Source organism: Caloenas nicobarica, chromosome 1 (genome assembly GCF_036013445.1).
Source record: "Caloenas nicobarica isolate bCalNic1 chromosome 1, bCalNic1.hap1, whole genome shotgun sequence".
Taxonomy (NCBI): Eukaryota; Metazoa; Chordata; class Aves; order Columbiformes; family Columbidae; genus Caloenas; species Caloenas nicobarica.
In genome coordinates, this window is record NC_088245.1 from 166,183,594 (window position 1) to 166,209,042 (window position 25,449).

The window sequence follows — 25,449 nt, forward strand, 5'->3', positions numbered from 1 at the left end:
TTTAATAAAAAAAATATTATTCTGCGATAATTCACCTCAAAAGACTTGTTTATCCTCAGTTCTTCTCTGTTTTTGTTTGTTTGGTTGTTTTTTTCTAAGTATAGTTTAAACTTTTGAGGCATACAACATTAACTTTCCTATCAAAAATTCTGCTGCATCATGAATCCCTCAAGAAGTCTTTTAGTCCTGTTTTCTATATGCCTTCCAACACACAGGAATTTTTTCTTCTTTTTTTACCTTGACCCATTCAGAAAATGTCTCTTTCAAGAGGCTGTTTGAAGACTTGACAAAGTTAGCTGAAAATTTCCAAGAATTTTGTTTGTTTTCAGTAAGTGTACCATAAGATCATTTTTGCCAAATGCTAAAATATCTCTGAGGCTCTAAATGAGTTCTACATTGCTGTTTCTTTGTTTTCTTAGAAATAATGTAATTCTTAGAGTGATATCTGTATTTTATTTTATATATATATATAAATTTATATCTAATACCTATATCTAAAGACATAAAGCTGTGTTTATCTTGCTAAATAAAAGGTCACAGAAAAAGAAAACCAAAAAAACCCCAAACAAACAAAAACCCCCCACACATTATGAACCCCTGATCTTGCAATCTTATGTCTCCTGGATTCTCTTTTACTTCACTGCAGCTCCTTCCCAAATCAAGCCCAGGCACGGTTCTGGAGGCAGATCACTGCATAGTCACTTCCCAAAAAGTTAATTTAGGTAAAATTATTTGGGGTTTGTTTCCATCTTTTTTCACATCTCTTTTACAAATAATTTTGCCTTTAAATAATGAAGTTAAATAAAACCAAACCAAAACAAACCCAAATCAAACATATTGCAGGTGCACTTTTAGAATTCTAAAAGAGAGTGACTCTTACCTGTTTTCTTTTGCAGGTTTAGAATATGTGCAGATATCACTCTTTTCAAAGGTCAGACAAAGTTCAGGAGAGATATTTGTCTTTAGAATTAACAAGCCTATCCTTTATCTTAAAAATCGTAGCTTTCAGTGATTCACGAAGGCTTTTTATGATGTTCTATCTGTTTTATACCTCTTATATATTCAGTGGAGAAAACCAGGAATTGCTATAGGGTGATCTATTAGAAGTGTAGAAGTGGAGATGCTTCTCCTCCTCTTGCGGTTAAGCTTTGGATGGCTAACTTGAGTGAGATGAAACCTTTGAGTAAAACAAAAGTTGTTCAGTGAGCTGAATATTATCCTGAAAACCTAAGTAATGCCCTGCCAAAATATCTCTGTTATTGTCTATACTGTAATAAATCAATAAAGAAGAAGGAATTCAGATATCATTAAAAGTCTGAAACCTAGTTTTTTATCAGCATTGCTAGTTCAAGCCACATGCTTCTTTACCTTAGCTTTTATAGTAAATTGAATATCCTTACTTCTTTCCATGTGTTTATAAGCAGATTTCCTTCTGTGTTTCAAGCAAAACATTAGAGCTGCTCATACTGAGCTCTGAGAGTGCCTCAGGGACATTTAGAAGTCCTCTATGAAGAGTCAAATGAACAAAGTTTTGCAGGGAAAAATACAAGAAATGGCATTAAAAAACCAATAAGTGACTGAAGTTACTAAAGCTGGCATAGCACTTAATTAATCTGTAGCCATCTGCTTCTTTATTATTGTTTCCTCCATAAATTACAAACAAATTAAAGCCTAGTGAAATAAAGTTACTCTATGGATTCTGAGCGTTATACTACTCCCTTTGTAAAGACAGATTAACTACAATGGGAAAATTGGTACAATTTCTCCGCTGAGATGGATTAATTAATCTGGATCTTTAAAGGGATGCTTATTTAGAATTAAAATAGTGTTAAAATGGTTCAGTTTCATTCACTTTGAAATGAGTGTAAACACTTACATATTTTTTTTCAATACTTCAAATTGCACCTTCAACATCATGAGCTAATCTCCTTGTACATCGCCAAGTAGAAAAGCTCACTCAAAGTAAAATATTCTTTTAAAAGGTATATGCCTAAAGAGCCTAGGCTACTGGCCAAGCAATTTATTTTACTTGCTAATAGCTGAAACGCACGAGTACCTCTTAGCCTGCCCAAGGGTTTGTGGTGTATGTGTGCCTCACAGAGAGCTAAATGATCACCATGTCTGCAAGCAGGTGGACAAGGAAATACTGCAGCAGTGAAGAGAGAATTGGAAAAGAGGATTTGTCAAAAAAAGGACATGATAGTAGGGAAAGCATGGTAGCTGGTTTGAGTCTTTCCTACACCACTCTCTTGATTTGGGCACTGCCAAAGCTAGTCATGACATATGGTCATTCTCTACTAATTTAAAAAAGAATAAAAGGAAAATCAGAGAGGGATATGTATTGCATGGGAAATGAAACATTTGGTAGGATGTTGCAGTAAAGAATAAAACAACTGTGGAAAATACAGAAACAAAGAATGAAAATCTTCAGGGAGTTAAGAAAATTTTAAAAAGTTATTAAAAGGCTTGAAGAAAGCTACACCCTAACAATAATGGTTAGGAGATGTTGCTCTGCTAATTCTGAGGAAAGGAGACATGCAATCTTGCCAAAAATCCATAAAGGAGAACTATGGAGGTGGTAATACATTAATTTATTTTGTTAGCAAGAATAAAAGAAAAAATAATGTTTAGAGGAAGCAGTAGGAGATATTTATTTGATATTAAAGGAAAAGCTAATCTGAAATCAAATTTTTAATGAAATATGCTGAGGACAAAAGTAGGATTCATACTATCACAGAGAATATTCAAGGTTAACATGTCTCAGATGTATAACTCAGGCATAATTTGAAGAATCTTGTCATAGCGAACAGTATTCCTGAAAGCTTAATATCAGATTTTTCCAATGGTTACTGCCTCTATAGTTTCTGCCTCCAAAGACATAATTGTCTAATCTAAAAGATTCTGTAATATGCTCACTTACACTGATGTTACTCTTTCTTTATTAGATAGTCACTATATGTTGTTTGTGTTGTAGATCTCATTTCAGTAATAAAATTAAGAGTTTAATTGCAGTTTGTGCAATTGCAGTCTAGGGACTGAAGACCATAGAGTTCTATCAAATATCAAAGGCTTCACTGAATAAGAATCTGTTCACTCTCCCTAACAAGTTTTTCTCAAAATGTGGTACTATTTCTTCACCTATTTTATACCAGCATGGTTAGATTGACATGCCTGCAATACTTTGAAACAAAGAGGATTAAATAATTATTGATAATAAATATGATAAATATAAATAGTCTTTTCAGCACAATTAGTGGTATGCTGCCACACCACAGTAGGATTAAGGATTACCCAGTTTTTTAATGTTTATCATCAAGTGATCCACTAGAATTTGATGTATTTAGTAAGAATATATTCAGAATATTCAGCAAAACCTTGGGATTTTAGTTGTACTTAATCCATTAAAATTGTCATAGAAGTATTTTATTTTAAGTATCTCTGAGGAAAATGAGGAATTAGGTCTGTTTGGTTATAACAGTTCCCCTGAACGACTTTCTGTCTCTTTTCCCTCAACATAAGACCTTAAATCCCATTAATATCAGAGCTTTCATGGTGGATAGGAGTGGTGCTCTCTATTTTGCCTTGAGGATAGTGCTCTATTATATATTACATCAGTTAGTTTCAGAATTAAGCAACTTTCAGTTGTGTTAACACATGTAAGTTAACAACATAGAAATAAGTATGATTAAATAATGGCATATTTGTTCTTCCAGGTCACTTGCTGTGATCTGAATTCCTTAAATAAAAGTAAATATGGAAATTTGCTGTCCAGGTCTCTTTATTCTCATTTTCAAATCCTCTCTCTTTTTAAAAGAAAAACTCCTTAATAACTCCTATGTATTTGCATGAACGTATATATGTATATAAAGTAAAACATATTTAGCATATGCAAAGGCATTTTATTTCATCATCCATTCTGGATTGTGAGAAAAAGTGCACTGATGATTAAGGCGCATATAAAACTATGAGCTTTTAGTGGTGTGCTCCACTGAAGTAAATGTAAAGACTTCATCTGCCGTAACAAGCATGTCTGATAAACAGAAGTAATAAAGACACAAATTGAAAGTCCTTTAGCCTTTAATTTATAAAATTGTTGTGCCTTCTAATGTCATACCTTATAATTCAGATTGTTAGATTGTAACTATCAAGTAAAAGAAGGAAAATGTGAGCTTGAGTTCAAGAATTTTGAAGAATTCCAATTACTTGATAAACACAATAGATTAATAATGTGACAGTCCACATTAGTAGCATTTGACATGGTTATATGGAATGGAGCAATAAATACTAAATATACTAAAATGAGTAAAAATAAATGCAAACTGTATTAAAATGAATAATAAATGCAAATTGTTTGATTGTTCAATCTTATATTTTAAGCTCCTTAAAATCTTATAGTCCCTGCATTTTAAATTCTTTACATTCTAATTAATTGCATTTGTGTGGTCTTAAAATTTTGCAGGCTGCTCTCATTACAAAAATGATGTTGAATACAAAAATAAATTTCTCTGTTTATGGATGCTGATATAACTAACAAAATATTCTCTAAGTTAAATTCTTTTACCAGAATTTCATATGTATCTGCTACTGCATTCCTTCCTGGCCACAGAAATAGGCCAGAAATTTATCTTGTTGAAAAATTATAGGGCAGAACAGATCTTTCATTTTATATAAGAAAAAACATGACTGGCTCAGCTGTGGACGTTTACATTTTCAGCATGTAAAGATAAATAAGGTGGATCTTTCAAACGTATCTTCACATTTTCCTTAGAAGTACTCTGGTCATTGAAGTTGACTCACTTCTGTAGGGGAAATACCCACACTACATCTTAACAGCAATTATTCAACCCTAACATCATAATTCCTTCTTAAGGATACTGCAGATAACCTGGTGCTTACAAGGTACTTTCTATTTCTGTTCATTTTCCAAAACCAGTAAGTTGCTCTGTGTTTTATAGGTGATCATGATCAAATTGAAATTTCGAATACAGGTTATTACTAACACTCAGTGTGAGAATTAAAAAGCTCCTTTCATATCTGAACTTCTTAAAGACCTGTCTTGGTTTCCTCACATCTGAGCACAAAAGACACAGAAAAATCTCTCCAACATCCAGTTTCCCAAAGGCTGATTATTCTTCATTACAGAAGGCATTTAAAAACAATCTGTAAAGTCTTAAAACATAGCAGTGTTTATTGAGGATGCATCATTAAAGTTAAACAACTTGAGAACTGGCGCTGTGCTTCACTGAAATTCTAGAGTTTTTTTGTTGTTCTGTTTTTCAAGCAGCCAGGGTAGTTCACGTGTAGTTTAACAAATTCAGATCCATCCTCTACACCTACCAGCAAAATGTTAGTTGATTCCATTAACTGCAGCCAGGACCGTAATAATTTTTTCTTTATTCCATTAACTCAGTATTTTTTGTAAATGCAGATTTAGGAGCAGAGATTAGAAGTCCCGTAAGTTTTTATTAAGTGAAACTGAAGGACAGTACATTGAATTCATTAGTGACTTGTGTGGCCTGCTCAGAGATGGCTTAGAAAATTTACCTGCTCCATGGTGCAGAGCAATATTGTGTGTGTGGTATACTGGAGCTATTCTGGAAAATAAGGTTGTGTTTATGAAATCAAATAATAATTTCTGCAGAAAAGAAAGAACTATGCAAAAATAGACACCTAAATATCTGTAGTCAAGAAGGCAGATCTGTGAACTGTGAACCACTGGATTCTTTCTAGAGACCCAGAGCAAGCAGATGGTTAACAGACTGTATGGGAATGTAGCGGAAGATTTGGCGAGGAGGTTAGTTAAATGTAAATACGCTCAAAGTGACTTGCACCTGTCTGTAGAAAAAGCACATACATCACACTAATTGTTTTACTGACCTTGTGTGCTTGATGGGTAGAACCTCTGTGTTAGATAACATAGGCCTGTGAGAAACTCCAGGCATCTTATCACTATGTCTGAGATTCCTGCTTTGTTGTGAGCAAGAGCGGGAGGCTGCGCCTGCCTGAAGCCTTGAAATACAAGTGAATTCAGCAGGCCCAGTGATCTTCCAGCAGGGCTGAACTTACCAGCGCCTGCGTCCCCGCTTGTGTCACCTCTGCCTGGGAGCTTAGGTGCGACTTCGGAGATCCCCCAGTAGAGAGGTAACTAAAATAAAACTTGCTCTTTGCAATGCATTCGTGGCCTCTGGCTCTTCTTGCGATGTGCCTGCGTATGTGTACACACAGACTCTCTTTGGAAGCTGACAAACTGGGAAAGCAAGTAATCTGACCCAATAGGAGAGGATTTATACAATGAAAATTTCTGCTCTAAGATAAGGAATCCTGATTTTCCTCAATTCAGGGATTTTACTTTAGATTATGTCTGATCTGGTGTAGTGATCTGAATACTTATGAGGGGCTGATATGCTTTAGGTACGTTGCTGGAGATCATCTTCTGGTTTAATTTCTTACTAAAGGAATTCATGAGATCACTCTGCAATAATAACTAAAGAAGACAGAAGGAGACTTTTTATAAAATTCTATAGAGAAGAGAGTTTCTGATATTTTATTATTTTTTCCATGTTTTGCAACTAAACATTCAATAAGAAATCAAAAAACACTCTTGGCTTTACATTAAAGTTATGATTTGTTTGTTCTGTTTTCAGAATCATGGTACAGATGTCAGAAGAATGATGTGACCTCCTTACATCATTACTATGCACTATTAATTTCTAAGTCTAGTTTTGCTCAATGACTTCAAAATCATAATATACAATAACCATAATAATTAGGATCTATTTGGAAGGTATTTCCACTGAGACTGCTAATTCACAATCTAATAACTTTTTAAGGCTTTTTCCATTTTTATTTCAAAAATCCTTTATATTTCATATCTTTGCTAGTAAAGGAGTTAGTGGCTAAGTGATGTGCCAATTGTTAAAATATCTCTTGTTCTCTGGAAGATTTTTTCATTTGTGGACATAGATGAAGGTGAATTTGTGTAATTAATCTAGAGAGATCCTACACAGATATTCAAACTTATAAGTCTGCAAGAAATAAGAAATCATCCCATATGAATGGTGCTGTGACTCAAGGAATGAAAGTGGTTCTTTACAGAACAAATAGGTTGACCTCTTGTGTTCCAGCTTGAACCCATTACCCCTTGCCAACAGTAAGACAAGGGGTAATGGGTTCAAGCTGGAACACAAGAGGTTCCACTTAAATTTGAGAAGAAACTTCTTCTCAGTGAGGGTGACAGAACACTGGAACAGGCTGCCCAGGGAGGTTGTGGAGTCTTCTTCTCTGGAGATACTCAAAACCCGCCTGGACGCCTTCCTGTGTAACCTCACCTAGGTGTTCCTGCTCTGGCAGGGGGATTGGACTGGATGATCTTTTGAGGTCCCTTCCAATCCCTAACATTCTGTGATTCTGTGATTCTGTGACTAATCCTCCTCAGTTTGAGGATGTACTAAGAGGACCTACGCATTCATTAAACTCCAGTCATTCTAGATCATCATTACAGGAACAGAACAGCTAGCATGCTATTCTGTAAGACATTTTTCTCTTTGAAATTTAGGAAACATAGCATACAGCAGGGAAGACAATATATCCAGAACATCAGTATGTGTCCCACTCTGTTGCTGAGTCTTCCTCTAAATGTCACATAAATATGGCAAAGCTGCAGCTTGGGGCAGAAGCACAGGAGTAGCATCTGTATCATTTGTAGCATCAGGGAGATAGTGTACAATATTTTGTTGTTGTTAATTCTGCTGCCTTTGTCTTCTGTGCATTTTGTAGCCTGATCTCCCAGGTGAGATGATACAGCTGAATTTAAAAGGCACCTGAGATGAATATTGATCAATATATTCTCATCTATGACATGGGAGATCCTTTTACATTAAACTGCTTCTAATGCTTTGGGCTGACATTACAGTTATGCAGAATTTTTAAAGATGATTGCACAATCCTCCAAGTTCCTTTCTATAATTTAGTCACTATCTGTTGGTGGGATTTACAAAACCTTTTCAATAGGTGTTCATACTGTTTCTAAAAGCACTTAGATGCTTTTGGAAACAACTTGGTAGGTAGGTTCACCAGAGCCTTGGCAGATAAAATACCAACATAGGACAGCTCACATTATTTCAGTAAGGTAGTGATAAAACATCTGCTTAAATAGAGGTTCCAGCAAGTTTTCAATGCATTATGCAACTATAATCCAATTTAAGAAAATCCAGTCCAATGTAAGAAAAAAAGTGAGGGTATTTTGTGCATGTGCAGCAAAAGATGTTAGTTATAGAAGTAAGACTTTTCAATAATTATCTTAATAGTGACAGAGTGACAAGTATAATAGTAATAATTCCAACAGTGGCAATTTCAGTTGTGACAGAGGATGACATGAAAATTCTGATTTAGCCTAGAATACCAACAGATTCCTCTGTTTTAGGGGAAAATCAAGGGCTTTCTTTCACTGGGAGGAAAGATCTCTGAACTGAAGTCTATTTTTCTTTATATGTCTTCAAAAAAACCCCAAACCATCTGCATTCTAAATAAAGACAGGAATTTAAAGAGGAAATAACAAAATAGTGGAAAATATCAAGCATGCTAGCTTATATACTAAGGAAATTGAGAAGACTTTATTAAAAAAATAAAAAGGCAAAAGTCTGCAGGAAGAAGCTACACAGGAAGCTGTTGCTACTTCAAATACTTGCTTTCAATATTTCACAAATACTGAAAATAGGAATGCTCTTCAGTCTGTGGGGTGCAGGGTAATCATCACTGGGCAGATCCTCAGGCCAGGAAGAAAGAACACAAAAACATAGACAATGACTAGCTGCACAAAATACTATGTTTTCTCTTTCTTCTCCCCCTCCTTTTCTTTTGATTTCTGAATGTTTTTGAGGCTAAATACAGGTCTGCTACAGGATTACAACTTTGACATAGTTATTGCTCTTTGTTCTATTACAGGATTTCTCAGTGTACAGATATAAACTACATATGCTTTTTTTTCATGTCACAATTGGAAGAAAGTTTCAGCTAAAAAAAATCCCATCAATTGGAGAACATGGTGATGTCTGGAAGGATACAGATAATAGAGATAATGTAATCTCTGAACCGAATTATCTCACACATAGTTTCTATTGTGCAAAACATTAATTTATGATGGTTTGTTTGGTTTGGTTAGGTTTGGTTTATTTTTTTTTCCTGGTTCAGTGGACAGCCTTTTTTCTGCTTTAAAAATGACCTTCTGCAATCAAAAAGGCATACATAAACCTAGGAAAGTATAATCACAAGACTTTTTTTATTGATCACAATGCATGATACCACTTAATAAAAGACAAAAGCTCTTCCAGGCATATCAAAATTTTTACAGGAGAAATGTGATCTTTTTTCCTGCAGCCAATAACCTTTTAGATTACATGGTTGAAGTTAGTCAAATAATAAACACAGGCACACACATCACAGGAAACTAAGCCATGACAAATCTCCAACACAATGCATATAGCAGTTTGAGGTTTCCACTTGCTAAAAGAATCCAGGCTTTGAGACAGTCTCATTCAGATGGAGAGTTCCTCCATTCTTTCACTTGTGTTTCCTATTTTCAGTGGAATTAGAGAAACTACCTGTGTATTTTTGTTGGTGTTTTTTGCTTGGTTGGTTTCATTCTTTACAGTCTGTATGCGTGAATCATCTGCAATCTCTTTTAATTTCATGCAGCAACATTTAGAGAATTAACTCCTCTCAACATTCTCAGTAGGCTGCAGTGGTCTACAAGGAAGAATTAAATCATAATAGAAATGAACCTCAATTCCTCCGTCTGGAAAGGAAACAAGAAAAGTACTGAAGAATGCAACAGCATTACTTCCAAGTTTGCTGTAATAAACTGCTGGTCGTGTTACAAACACACAGATGCATTATGGGTAATGTAAAGCCTTGTTGTGAGGGTGGGGGAAGGGAAAGAAAGGAAGAAAGGTGAAGGCGAAGGGGAAGGCAAGGGGAAGGGGAAGGGAAAAGGGAATGGAAGGGAAGGGAAGGGAAGGGAAGGGAAAGGGGGAAAGAGGGAAAGAGGGAAAGAAGGGAAGGAAGGAAGGAAGGAAGAAAGGAGGGAAGGAAGGAAGGAAGAAAGAAAGAAAAGAAGAAAGGAAGGAAGAAGAAAGAAAAAGAAAGAAGAAGCTTAAAGTACTTGAAAATTCTGCTTCCACTGGAAAACATCTCTAAGTATATTGCCATACAGAGACGGTGCCTGTACAGACCCTACTGTAACTAATTCTCCATTTAGTGTGTAATCTACCTCCAAAACCATAATATAACTAAAGGATTAAGAAGGTTGTTTGCTGACATAAGATTCCACTATGAGAACTTATACTGCAAATGGGTCAAATTAGGATTTCCCAATTTTACTGACTCAGACTGCTTCACCAACTATGTGACTATCTGTGTGGTTATGTTGATAGATATATTGATAAAGTTATCTATTCAGTCATTAATATAATGTCGGGTTTAAGTCTCACATACAGACAAACAAAAGAGAATTTTAGTTTTGCCTTTCCTACAGTTTCAGTACTTAAAAACAACAACCGAAATAACATTGATTTTAAATTATTATTAAAAAAATTATGATGTTTGCAGGATATGAAATCATTGTGTTTAGTGCTTCAGTGTTCTGAGCCTGAATAGTTTGCTGAATAGTTCAGTGAATTTATCTGTAGGTGCCTTTGTTAAATGAAGAATTATGAGAGGGATTCATGCTGTTCAGGCTGACTTCTTAATTCAGTCCAGCAAGAATGAACCTAATTGCTATACTTGTTGCAATTTATACAAGAATATTTAATCCTGAAAAGTACTATATCTCTGCTGCTTTAATAAAAATGAAGCCAATGTGACTTAGAATTAATTTCCATTAAAGGGTCCTACACAGATAACTGGAATCCTCAGCTCATGATCTCAAATTACTCCCTTACTAGTCCATTCAACATAACTATAGATACAGAGGGATTTTTTATTTATGAAATCTAGCCAATGAAATGTTATCTACAATTACTCTGAAGAATATTTTTTTCCCCTTTTGAGATAAATGAGGAGGCTGACTCTATAAATAAACTTGATGACCAGAAATTCAAAGACAGCTCAAAATTACCAGGAATTTATCTTATATGCCCAGCAAGTGGTGATAATTGCTTAGTACCCAGCCTTTGCAAGAAGCTTTTCTTTAACATCATGCTCAAAACTCTTTTTTTCCCTTTGATAATACTCTCATTCATCTCTGTGGCCATACAATGTTATTTATGTGCAGCACCAAGAAAGCCATTATCTTCTGAGCTACTGGTAGACAAGAGTGTAACTGTGGCATGTTAAACTGCTATAGCAGCTTGGAAGGGTCATCAATTCAAATTCTGCAATTATGTTATTAATATTTGTTGGTTCAACATACTAAGAAATATATAGTGCCATATGAATTCCTTCGAAAATCTGAGTAACTACCTGTGCAACAATCTATTTTCAATCTCAAACTAATTGAGAAAAAATCTGTTGCAGTCTGGGCTTACAAATTTTTAAAAATTAGTAGGAACATGCTTCTATATATTGGTTGTCCTCTGTAGTCCTGATGGTCCAATTGTGAAAGCAAGTTCCACCTACCACTCACAGTATTTCTCCCAGCAGAAATCCTGACCACACTGTTCATGATCACATGTTTCCATGATAACAAATTGCTTGTGTAAATACCTGGAGTCCTGCCCTAAAAACAAGATTTTATGTAATAGCCATCTGTCATTAGAAAACATCAAATATACAAACAAAGCAGCCAGCAAAACCAAAAACATTTCATTTCCTTCCCATATGCCAACGTGGTCCTTCTATCTGCTCCTCATGGAAGGTTACCTGGGTCTGCTTCAATTGCAAAATTGTGACGGGGACCTCTACAGCTACTGAGTCTATAAAAAGTGTTTTGTTTTGTTTTGTTTTTTATTTTGCTTTGCTTTGTTTTGTTTTTCAGACACAGTAATTAGAGAGAGATGAATGCAAACCACTGACTGAATGTTATGCATAAAATAAGTGAAAACATCACATGTGCTTTTCTCAAGAGTACACAGAGAAATCGTTCACAACCAAACTAGAAATAAAATCCTATGGTAAGGCAAGCAGAAGCAGGATGCAACCAGAAGGGTGTTACTGCTTCTTATGGGCTAGCAAGCCCATACTTTATAATATTAGAATCTAAAGAGTGACAGGAGGTTGCACATTGGCAAAGCAGTCTACATAATATATACTGTGTATACACTAGTAACATGGATGCTATTGATAATTACTAATACTTGGTCATAGACAGCACTTTATGAATGACTTGGTAGTGGGGAAGATTCAAAAGAAGGCCAGAAAGTCTGATCTGTAATAACTTTAGTGAGCTTTATTTTCTAAGAAAAGTATTAGATCTGCTCATTGTGTTAAACAAGAGGCTTAGTACCCAACAACCCACTATTTCATATGCATGAAAACATCAGAATTCAGATCTAAATCCCATGCAAACCGTATTTTAGGATCCACTTTGATTGTAAGTATGTCAATGAGCTTTGAAAAGGAATATGAAGTAAAAGATAAAGAAGTAAGCCCTTAAAATATTTCTTTTTATCTTAGAGAATGAACTGACAAATGGGATATACCAGCACTAAGAACAGTAAATGGGTGAAATACATTTGCAGAACTGGAGGTAGCATCTGCAGAAACCCAACTAGGGAGAAAAAAGGCGAACCAAAACTATACTTCAACTGGATGTTGGATGAGAATATGGAAATCCCACAATGAAACTGAGAAACTCAGAAGCAATTTTGGGTCCAGTAACATAGTCATAATTGTCATTGGTATTCTTGTATCATGAGAGAAAAATGAGTATCCAAAAAAAGAGTCAGGAATGAGAAATGTAAAACATGTGCCTAGACTGAACCTTTCAATAGGGCATTATAAAACCTTTTATAGTCATTACTGCGAAGCATAATTAAAGCCAGATTTTTTTTTACTTCCAAATATTGTCTGTCTGGCAGCAGCAATCACAGGTTTAGGCTCTCCAGAAAATTTTGTCTGCTCCATGCATGGAAAGCCAGACAAAGTTTACTGTTTCTCATGATCTGATCTTATTCTGGATAGATTTGATTAAGGCTCCCTACACTTCTTTTTGTACTAAAACATGCCCAGGATTTCATCTGAATTACCGTTTTGAGCTCTTATTTCCCCAGGTTTCCATAGAAAAAAATAGGACCGATCATTTGATTTTCTTTAAAATGAACACAAATGTGTTAGTTATGTTTTTAGTTATTTTTATCTGTTAGTGGGTAGGCATTCATGTGTGTTTCAGAGAACAAAAAAATGATACCTGCTGTGTCACTCACAGCTGAAACTGTGAAGAAAATCTAAGAACTGCTACAGCAAAAAACATTGCTGTTGCACCTGGAGACTTTGAAGTCAATTGTTCAATGGTTATTTCTTGTAGTATTTTAAAAGTTAATGTCTGTGAACAGGAGGGAGCCTCCAAACAAATTGGAGTTTTAAATATCTCACAATACGTCTTTTCTCTCCTGTTCCCTAGTGCAAAATGCTGCATGTGTAACATAGGAGGTATCCATTCAGGTGCTGGAATAAAGGGGGAGATCCAGGTGTTGGTGACATTGCATGTCATAATCCATCATGTCATAATACTGTATGTCACAACCTGCAGCAGTTGTAATATGGTTCTGAAAATGGTAAATAAATTCATTTAATATTACCATTACCATTACCATTACCATTACCATTACTATTACTATTACTACTACTACTACTACTAATAATAATTACTCAATGAAAAAGAAAAAAAAAAGCACCCAGTTCAGGAAAACCCTGAAGGAATGAATAGTTCAATCTGTTCCCCTGTAGTCAGTAACATCTGCTACTGGCCACTGTTATAGGCAAAGTATTATATAGAACATTTTTACCAAAATGATATGGTCAAAAATATTGACTTAACTCTGCTCGCACTGTCACTGCAGTAAAAAAAAAAAAAAAAAAAAAAAATCTAGTATGAGTTTTGTTTTAAAACATATGCTGACTGTGCTAGTTAAAAACTAGAACTGTGAAGATTACACAAGCAGGTAGAATCAGAAAAATCCACCAAAGGAAAAGAGCTGTTTTCACATCAGTTTAAACAAAAGATGAAAGATGAGGTGGGAAGGCTTCTCTACATGCTGCACAGAAATCAGTACTTTCTTCTAATGGGAAGGGGCTTAATGTGCTTAAAATACAGAAAGGAGAGAACCAGGAGACATCAGCAATGTTAAGAGATAGTATATCTTACAACTATGTTAATTTGATCCCTGTGGTGTCAAAAGCACTGGAAATGATTTAGAGTATTCACATATTAGTCAAAGACTTATTTTTTCTGTATTCATAGGAAAAATGTTTACTGGAATATCTAACTGAATCCTTGTGACAGATACACATAAACTCTAATTCCATACATCAAAACCAGCTTATCTTTGATTTGAATTTTTTAACAGGTAGTCTTTGTGTAGAAGGAAGACTTTTTTCTCTCCTTGAACATTTCACCTTTGAAAGTATTTGGTATCACTTGAGTTCCCAAGATACTAGTTAGGGACCCTGTGTGTCTTAGACAAAAATAAACAAATTAGACAGTAAATATAGAGGATCTAGAAGTCACATTTGCCAACCTAAATATACAAGAAATCTTCTGAACAAGGAGAAACTCAGTACCAAGACACTAATTCAGCTAATCTTTCAACGAACTGATTTTTAAATGCATGCATGCCTCAATATATCTGCATACAAGATAAGTTTTAAGGGTAAACAAGAACTATAGTGCAACTTCACAATAAATACAACAATGTAAAAGAGTGTCATCTAATCTTCTTACCTGACAAATAAGCAATTGAATACTTTTCCCTTTCTGTCATCTGCAAAACCTTTCACAGTACAAATTAACACAAATATGCTACACTGGGCAGGAAAATAGTTTTATACCTCAAGTAGACATGAAAGTATATAGGCGAGTCCATGTAAGAATTCCTCAGGCTAATTCATTTTTTCAAGAGTCCTAGCCTAATTTTAAATATAATTGAATTTATTAATATTAAAATAGAACGTGATTAATAACTTTTCAACATGTTTTTCACATCTTGTATGTGATTCTCAAAATAAGTAAGTCAAAATATCTTACAGGTAAAATATGCAAAAAAAACCCCATGAATTTGTCCCGTTCTCTAGAGTCAAATGACCTTTACTATTCAAAGTCTTAATTATTTTTTGCATTTTTATGTAACTCATTTTTCACATAAAATAAATGTACATATTCCTGGGCATTGATGCTCATTCTCTACATATAGGGTATGGTTAGGGCAAGCTCAGATCTCAGTCTTTGCAGTTACACAAGAGTTTTCTGAAATTAATTACAGGAAAAGATTTCACAAAGAAAGAAGAAAGGTTAAATGTATACATAATCCGTAGTGGCCTTTCTGTTTCCTCTCTCAAAATATTTTCTGGGGATTGATATTCCTGTTCTCTATATTGAAAATGCAGTTTTTCTGAGTTTAACTGAATCAGGAGATTCCCAGGCTAGTTCTGAATTTTAGTGACTGTAGAAAGCATCAGCAATTCACAGAAAGAATAGGTGGTTATTCACTTTTCTGTTCTTTGGTGCTTAATTCTTTATCCTCTCTGATAGGAGTTTGAAACAAACCCAAGGAATTTGTAAGTACACAGTGATGGAAAACACCTCAATCTTACATTTTTTTAATTATTTATTCTTGTATTTTACTAAATGATAAAGTAAGATGTGGTCTCAAAGTTTAAAAATAAAAAAAAAAAAGCATGTACAATAAAACATCACCCTGAAATGGAATGAGAAACTGAAGATTTGTTGGGTGGGTTATTTTTTTCTCCTTGTTGTAGATCATACATGTTTTTTGGGACATGGACATATCTAGTCCACCAGAAGACACACTTCAGCACTGACTAGAGAACCAGCAATCTCACTGTGAAAGCCTCTAAAGGCCTCTCCAGCATCTTTTTTTTCTGATTAAATTCCATTTCCTGAAGGAAAATAATTGAGGGAAGATTTTTATTTGCTCTAACTATAGTTGAAATCTGATTGGATAATCAGGCAGAAATCAGGAAGAGGGAGATTACTCTGAACCAGGAATAAGTGCTGAGGCTGTGCCCTTATCAGAAGGACTGGCAGGAAGAGCTGGTTTGAACAGCAAGGCCAGGCTTGTCACATTGGTGAAGCATGGAGGTATAATGCTGCAGATGGGATTCTGCCTGAGAAAAGCAGGTTGGAGAACCTTCTCTTTTGCTACATTCTTTTAGGAGCGCACAACCTAAGCTGGTCCCTCTGACACAAGGGCAATGCTAGTCAGAGCAATGCTTCTCACCTGGAGTACTGCATCCATCTCTGGAGTCCTCAGCACAGGAAAGACGCGGAGCTGTTGGAGAGGATCCAGGGGAGGGCCAACGAGATGATCAGAGGGATGGAACACCTCTCCTATGAGGAAAGGCTGAGAGTTGGGGTTGTTCAGCCTGGAAAAGAGAAGGCTCCAGCGAGATCTTATTGCAGCCTTTCAGTACTCAAAAGGAGCCCGTAGGAAGGATGGGTACAACGAGGGTAGTAGAATACTGGAATAGGTTGCCCAGAGAGGTGGTAGATGCCCCATCCCTGGAGACATTCAAAGCCAGGCTGGACAGGGCTCTGAGCAACCTGATCTAGTTGAAGATGTCCCTGCTCATTGCAGGGGGGTTGGACTAGATGACCTTTGAAGGTCCCTTCCAACCCAAACTACTATATGATTCTCAGGAAAAAAAAAAAAAAAAAAATCAATTCCTTTCACACAGTGACCTAAGCTTGTGAGAAGTACTCTTAAACAAACTAAATACTACAACCTTCCCCTTTAAGTACACGGCACATTTCTAGAGGGTTTACAGGCTGTGATATAACTACACAGCAATGTGACTATTAAAGACTTATGAACAAAGAAACTCCAAACAAGTATTGACAAATATTCATAACAAAACAAAGAACTCTGCTTACCTGCTTCCCCCTTACTTCAAAGTATGAAAACATACAGTGTATGACAGGTAGCATACTTACACACTACAGTGATAGGCATGTTGAAATGATATAAATTAAACTACAGCATCCAGCTGACTGTACTAAATAGTGCAGCACAGAAACTGAGAGCCATAAGCTGTCTTCTCTCCATCCTCTTCATTTAATGTAGGATAGTCTGTTGTAAGTGAAATGTAATTATGAATAAATAAGCATTTCCTGTCTTTCACAGGAAATCTGCTATACACTGTATTGCGCAAGCAGTATCGTTATTACAGCAAGGCATGAGTGACAGGAATGAAGTGAAGGATGGGGAGGGAGGAAGAGAGATAGAGCCCTTGTTGCTGGCAATCTTGTGATGAGGCTGTGGTTATAATGTACAAGCTGGAATCTCAACAGGATTGTTCTGGGGAATGTATACCACCTCTGTATATAACTGTAGCATAAGCTAGTTCATATATGATCTGCCTTTACCACCAGAAAAGCAATACTTAAAAATGCAGAAAGGCTGTTTTACTCACATGGTGAAAAAGGATATGTGAAGTCATAACTACCAGGCTACTTCCCTATTCACATACCTACTGAAAATCAATTTTAATCTAGATAAAAATTATGAACAAGAGAGAAAATATGTCTTACAGCAAGATCGGTTTCAAAATACTATATTCTGAGTATCTATGTAGTTCTTTCACCTGTGAACCTAACATACTAAAGTGTCTAAAAGCACGTGATAGAACAAAACAGTGCTGCTGACTGAGCTTTTCATTAGATACTTAATCTAGGAACCTTGCTCACAGAAATACAATGTCAAGACTTTGGTGCATAGATTTTTCCTGTGCAAGGAAGTGATGCTACCTAATGAGTTTGTCACAGAAATCTTTGCCTGAGATTTCCAACACAACTTAGAAAAGTTGAAAGCCCTCTATGTATTAAGAAGTAGGCTTTTGTAAACATCCTAAGGCAATAGTATCTTAGCCTTTCACATTCAGGTGCTATTAAACAATAGTTGTCCTTGTCCATAAAAGGCACATTTCATAGCACTATTTCCACAATTCTGTATGTTACATAAACCCAAAAGAGAGGTAGTGTACTGGTAGATTTATGCTCTGGTTGAAACTCTTCTGCATAAAGATGATGGGCTACCTCAGCATCATCAGCACAGAAGTTTCAGTATACCAGTATCTGGGATCAACTAAGTGTGAGTCTGAAGAGATCTGAGTACCAAAACCTGCAAGCACCTCCCTACTATACAGGGGTATTTCCTTACATATGAATATAAATTTTCATAAAAATAATAACTTATTTACAGGAAACATTATTATTTGTCTGTGTGGAAAAAAACAATTGATTTTAACTTAGTCATTATTTTTATTTTCATTGAAATTTCTTTTTAAACATTTTTTAGCAAGAACTGAAACCTATTAGCATATTGTGAAATTGAATAAAAAATAGATTTTTTTAAAATTCATACTTACACAGTTTAGATTTTTACTCTGAAGTGGAAAAAAATAAGTACTTTTTCGGGTATGTACATATGTTCTGCAAGTTTAATATGAACTACGATACATATTTTGCAATCCTGAGAACATTTTACCTGGTTATGTTCAATGTCTTTGACTAGTTATAACTCACTAAGAATGAATAATTTATGGAATGGTGTTGAAGCATAAAGCTTCAGATGGAAAGAAATTAAATATAGTTATGGTAGATCAGCATCTTTATTCAGATTCATTGGCCTGTAGCCACTGTGTTGTTATAATTGTGTAAATCGGAAAGCAGATTACAGAAATGGGTAAGTATATACTCTGAAGTATTTTTGCTAGTACATGTCTTTGTACATGCATTATTCTCTGATTTATTAATTCCTGGATCTATTATTCCAGATCTTCATTCTCCCACGCTATTTTAGACTAATCACATTATCCATTAGCTAATTAAAATGCTCAGATGTTTAGAAATGTTTATAGAGAATGATAATATCTCCAGTTCAACTACATCATTGATATACGGTAATTCAAAATGACCTACATTACCCTTAGGGCTTAACAATAATTAATATTTTCTACTTTTTTTTTTTTTAATTTGAAAACTGTATTATTTCTATTTAAGCATAAACTGAAAGGAAAACAGTGACTGGCCATTCCTACACAGCACAGTGGGTAGGAATACAGGATTGGTTTCTGTTTCCATGGAAAATCAGATCCAGTAAGTGATCACAGGGAATGGACCCTTTCTTCCTACCACACCATGTTGATACCTTATAGTTTCTTTTTTTTTCCTTTTTTTTTTTTTTCTTCCCAGTAATGCATCACACTAATATTATCAGTGAGAATTCATCTCCCATCATTTGCACATAAATGGGGCTATATCAGTTTAGAATCCCTGGGAGCTCTGGATTTATTTGGGTGTACGGATAGTTTTCAGACAGGTACTGCCTATTCATTCAACAGGGCCTCAAAGCACAGTGATTTATCACTTGATACAGAGCCATGACATGAGAACACAGAGGGTGATTTATCCTGTGCGATTTAGTTCAGTGAACATGTACTGTCAAATAGTAAAATGAAGTGTGTATATTGTGTAATGGGGGAATTGAAATTGAAATGATAAACTGTCAGCTTATTGTAAAATCCAGTGGAATTTTTACTAAACTCTACGAAAAAAGCCCTATTGCAAACTGTTTCAGCAGCAGTTGCAGCTGTTTAAGACATGCTGGGAAGAAGTGATAATGGCAGTGCTTAGCACTTCATTACATATCATTAATTCATGTCACCATTATGCTCCTCTTTTTACACTGTGCTGGCATGTAACTTATCTGCTTGCTTTCCTATAAAATCTGTCCAACGATTATTTGCCTTAATGTTAAGTGTCAGATTTTTCTCAAATAAGATTGGAACCCCTGTTAGCCTCCTATATGGACATTTGAAGGCTTTCTTTTCTGCTTCTGGGAGTCCTGCAGCTATTGTTAGGAAGCTAATCAATGGTGAGTTAGCTTCAGGCGTCCTCATTCAGGAAGAAGCAGCATGCCCCTCACAGCACAGCCAGATTTATTTCGAGATTTCTGATCTCCTGTCGGGAACATAAAGTGCATAAGGTGGTAGGAAATGGTATCTCATACGTCAGGGTGTTGTTGAGTTCATCCTATCATATTGGTATTAGGCACAAAAAGAGCCACATCCTCTTCACCTGGGAGGAGAAGTAGAACTGCTTCATCCCTCCTGAGGCCAATACTAATGCTGTTCCTTCACTGAGTTGCTCAAGAATGATGCAAACTGCAAGAGACTGAAAAGGTCACCTCGCAATGCCTCCTGTTTATCTTAGCCCAGTGAGCAGTAAACCTGAGGCTAACTACAGAGAAAATTCATGTCCCTAGCAAACTGGCAAATAACCCTATCAAAGGGTCCACCAGGCAACTTTCTTAATTTTTTCATCTAAACAAAACGCTGTAAGTGTTGACATTTTTACTAGTGATTAATGAAGGTACATTTTTTTCCACTTGCTTCATATGTCATTACTACTTGAAAACAGCTGTACTCTTTAATTTTAATCGGGTAAATATCTAGCTATTTCACTGGGTATGCATGTACCTTATCATTTTTTAAAACTTTTTAAGATTACATCTGAGCATTTTAAAGCAAGAAAAGGAGGCCAACACTACCATGTGAAAATGAATGTTTATATTGTGGCTTGAGATGCTTGCCTGAAGCATAGGTACATCTCCAGTAGATTTCATTTGAACATGTAAATATTCTGTCCAGCTTTAAATGAGTCCCCTGTGACTCACACTGGAATAGGATGATAGGCATCTACAGCAGCAGGCTAGTACAAAAAACATCACAATAAGTTCCCTATCAAGAACTATACTGAGACACTATGGCAAGCACAGGGATAAAATTAGTCGTGGCTGTTTTGGTTTGGTTTGAGTTTACATGCACACATATGTGTATACATATGCATATATAATTTATTTAATAAGAAAGTTCATTTTCAAAATATTTGCATAGCTAGAGATAGCTTCTCCTAAATCAAATATTAAAACATTTGTTGGAATTCTTACTTTTTTTTTTTTCTCCTCCCAAGAATTTTAAAAGAAACCATTCATTTTCATGAAAGAAAAGCCAGGTAAACCTAAACGCCTGACACCTGGAAATTCCACTTCTTTGTACCATGAAGTTTGGAAATGAAGGGAGGGAAAACAAACAAACAAACAAACAAATTCCTGACTAAAACTCCAAAGCCCTGATCTGAAAAATACCAGGGGCATATATGCAGAATTATGCTGGAATAGGAACATCCTCAGGGATCTAGCATGGTTTACACAATCAGCATGTGTAAGGCTAAGCATATAAAAATGTAATTTTGCAGAACATTTTCTTTAGAAGATAACCTGAGGTGTTATGCTTGAAGAAAAAATGTGTAACATGGAAATCCCTCTATATTTGTACTGTTTCTATTTCTTGATTTTAAAAAAATCCAACCAAACCAAAAATGAACAAAAACCTAACTTGAATTCTTGCAATAGATTGAAATGTTGCCATTTAAACACAGAAAAAATAATTGGCCAGAGGCAGATAATGGCATTGCTGTCATTAAGGAGAGAGACCTTACAGACTTCCAGGTTGTCAGCCCAAGTTGACACTAAATTCAGCTGAGTGGATCAGGGAGAAAATGTGTTCCACATAGGTATTCCTTTTTTCAGGGATGCACAGAGTGTACTATGGTTCTCTCCTGATCAGGTTGCTATATGTCTATGCTAATTCAATATTACGCTACCATCTCTGTCTGTTGTGAAAAAGTCCATCGCAAGATCCCGTTTTGCCTCACAATGCAGAAAAGGCGTTGAGAGTTAGAGACCAGTATTCTACACATCTTTATGCATGTTTTATTCATAGACAGTGTTATTTATTGGCTGTGTGGATACTCATGTAAATAAAGATGAAGCAGTCAAGCTCATCCTAGTTCAGACACATCAGCTCCCACTAAGGCTAAAGTATTCTTGTTAACTGACTGCTGTATGGAGTTTGTGATACATGGTTATGATCCTTGCACAAAGCTTTTAAGACTGTAGTTACTGGCTCCTGTTCAAGGAAAAGGACAGACTGGCACAGAATACAATTCTTTTTCTTCTAGAAAAAGATATTAATCTCTACAAGTAACTTGCTCCTGGAGGGAAGAACAGCCTGTTCTCTGCTATTATGAGCAGTTTCTACGTTTTAATCTATGTTCTTTGCTGCACAGCTAGTGGGAGCAGCAACAAGCCTAGAACTGAGGAACAGAGGAAGGCTTTCAAGTGCCATGTCAGGAGTCTAATGAGAATATACAAAAATACAGTATTTAAGTGCAAGAGAATGTGAAGAAAGCCTGATCCTGCTTGAGTAGGCAAATTGTTACTTCACATCAGTGGACTCTTTTAATGAAATAAATAATTACATTTCTTTTAGTTTCTCTAGTATGTTATTTAGAATGATTCCAACAATTTCTTAGTACTGCATTTCATATAACATTTTCTCTAACTTTCTACCAACTGTAGACTAACCAAGCTTGAGTTCTTGACAAATATTCACTACTGTAGGCACGTTGTTAAGATTGAAGGTCTAGGGACATGTTTGTGAAGTCACACAGATGTAAAATTTAAGTTTAATGGTATGATTGTGCTATTAAAGACTGAATCTCCTGTTCTTCAGTGGAAGGAATTGAGATAACTTCATCATCTCATATTGAGAGTTACTTTTCAGTAACTGCAATCTAAAGCCCTGGAAGTGCAGTAGTCACTTCAAGCTTCTGTTTCTGTTAGTTTACAAATATTTTTGGCTTCTACATTTAAATGGATGAATCATACCCTAGAAAACTCTTTGTTTCTCCACTGTAAAGCATCTAGATAATTAGATCGGAATTCTATTCTCTAGATTCACAAAAGAAAAATACTTGTCTTGAGCAAAGGGCAGAAACCAGGATCAGCAAAAACTATGTTTGCTAGTCAGGACTAGTTAGCAAATCCAGCATATGCATTCTGACGACTAATAATAAGGAAAGAAAAGAAAAAATGTCAGAGGAAGAATCATAACCATTAAACAAATGATTTCAAGATTTAAGATGTAAACCACTTCTTTCAAAAGCATGTAAAGGGTCTGCCTCCAATGAGGGACATACCTTCAATAGACTCTCCAAGTGCTTCAAATGCCTGTAACATTGATATCTTAGAATGACACATGAAAGATTCCACATAGAAAGATCTACAGATATTAAATATTAAAATTCCTTTGCTTTTGTCTGCATAGTACCTCATATATGGAGGTAGCCTCATCTAGGCATTCCTGCTGTGGCAGGGGGATTGGACTAGATGATCTTTTGAGGTCCCTTCCAATCCCTAACATTCTGTGATTCTGTGAAATATAAAACACTGGAACTTTACATAAAAGTTCATTGTTAAGTTTCAGGCAGGTATTTAATTCTGTATAATATTTATCATGATAGTGGCTGTACTACGATAATTGCCTCTTGCAATTGCATCCGTTTCAAAAGGATTTTAAAAGTGAATGTATAACATCACTGAAGAAATTTCTGTAAACAACTGGAGAAAGTTTTGCAAGATATGTATTCATTTTTAGCAACTAAAATTTAACAAATGCATGAGTATGTGCTGAGCACTGACTGGCAAGTTTACCATGAGCCAGCAGTGTGCCTCTGTGGCAAAGAAGGCTAATGGTATCTGTGCTGTGTTAGGAGGAATCTCACCAGCAGGTCTAGGGAGGTGATCTTCCCCCTCTGTCCAGTACTGGTGAGGCCAGACCTGGAGTCTTGTGTCTCATTCTGGGCTGCTCCCTCTGAACATCCAGAAACATTTTTTTGCTATGCAGGTGACTGAGCCCTGCAACAGATTGCCCAAGGAGGCTGTGCAGTCTTCATCCTTGGAGCTATTCAAAAGCTGTCTGGACATGGTTTTGGGCAACCAGTTCTAGATGACTTTACTTGAGCAGGGGGTTTGGACCACATGGCCTCCAGAAGTCCCTTCCCACCTCAACCATTCTGTGATTCTGTGAACTAAAATCCAATGGTCTCATATGCATTCATACTACTGCACTACTTATTCTGAAATATCTGATTTTTTAAATTCATTTATTTTTTACACATTGTCACGTAGCATAATTCTGTACTGTTATATTTTCCTGAAGAAAACAATAATACCCAAAGAGGAATACAAAAATGTACATCTAGATAAAGTGTATTTGGAAACTCTGAGTTTCTTACCAAGAACTAATTGAGTACTTTTGGAAAGGATGTGAGCTGAAATAACAAAGCCACCACCCCATCTGACCCAGCTTGTCATGTAGGACATTCCTGTGGCTAAACAGAGCAGCTGACAGGAGAACATCACAGAGACACGAAGGGAAGAAAATGAATCATCGCTCTGTATGTTTATTGCAGCATCGTGCAATGTGCAGGGGGATAGGAATGTGTCATTTCTATTAAAAAGCCTGTCCTTTCTGATGAGGAGCACGGAAAAGTCTAACAGCTCCTTCATCTCCACTAAACTTAAGCAAATGTTAGAATCTGAATACTGACTGAATGACTCTTATATTTTTTGTTCTCCAGACACTAATGTACCTGCCACTGGTTGGCTCCAATCAAAACCTCTGCATTTATAAATGTATATATCCTGTAAGGATTAAGGAACTCACAAAATTTCTGAGGAAACATTACTTGTACTAGTAGTTTAGTTTTCCTGTCTTTACCTGCTGATCTAGCAATTTTACTCATTTCCAGGTGGGAAGTGGTTGTTTCTATTATTCTCAGTTTCTTATTCATTTAACTAAATCCTCATGTATTTCAGAGACATCATCCCAGACATTCTACTTTTAGCATCATGAACCTCACAAATTATTTTGACCTGTAATCTCAGTACATATCCTGTGGAGAGAAAAACAATAGGGGATGATATGCTGTGGTTTTAGTATACAGTCAAGTAAGGGCTGGGAAGAAGGATGAACTTAAGCTAATTTAGCAGTATGTGCACAAGTGCAAATACAAATTCAGACACATCTTACATAATTCTAGAGTCTTAGTGAGAAGACTTTAGTCCTTTACAGTCACTGATTACAAAGGCAACCCAAGGAATCATGGCAATTAACTTAGGTGTCTTGGTCACATATCTAAATTGAATGAGTCAAATAAGTCCTCCTAAGTTACCTTTAGCAAATATGCCAGACACTGTCCTAGCAAGGCCTCCTGGAGGATCTTTCTGCTGTTCACTGAGGGAAGATTCTGACAAGTAGCCTACTGCCTGCAATGCTGCAAAACACCCAAATTATGTTTATATGCATAGCTACTTAAGTACAGAGGCACCAGAAATGTCACATCTGCAACTGACTGGAAAACCAGTCATTGTA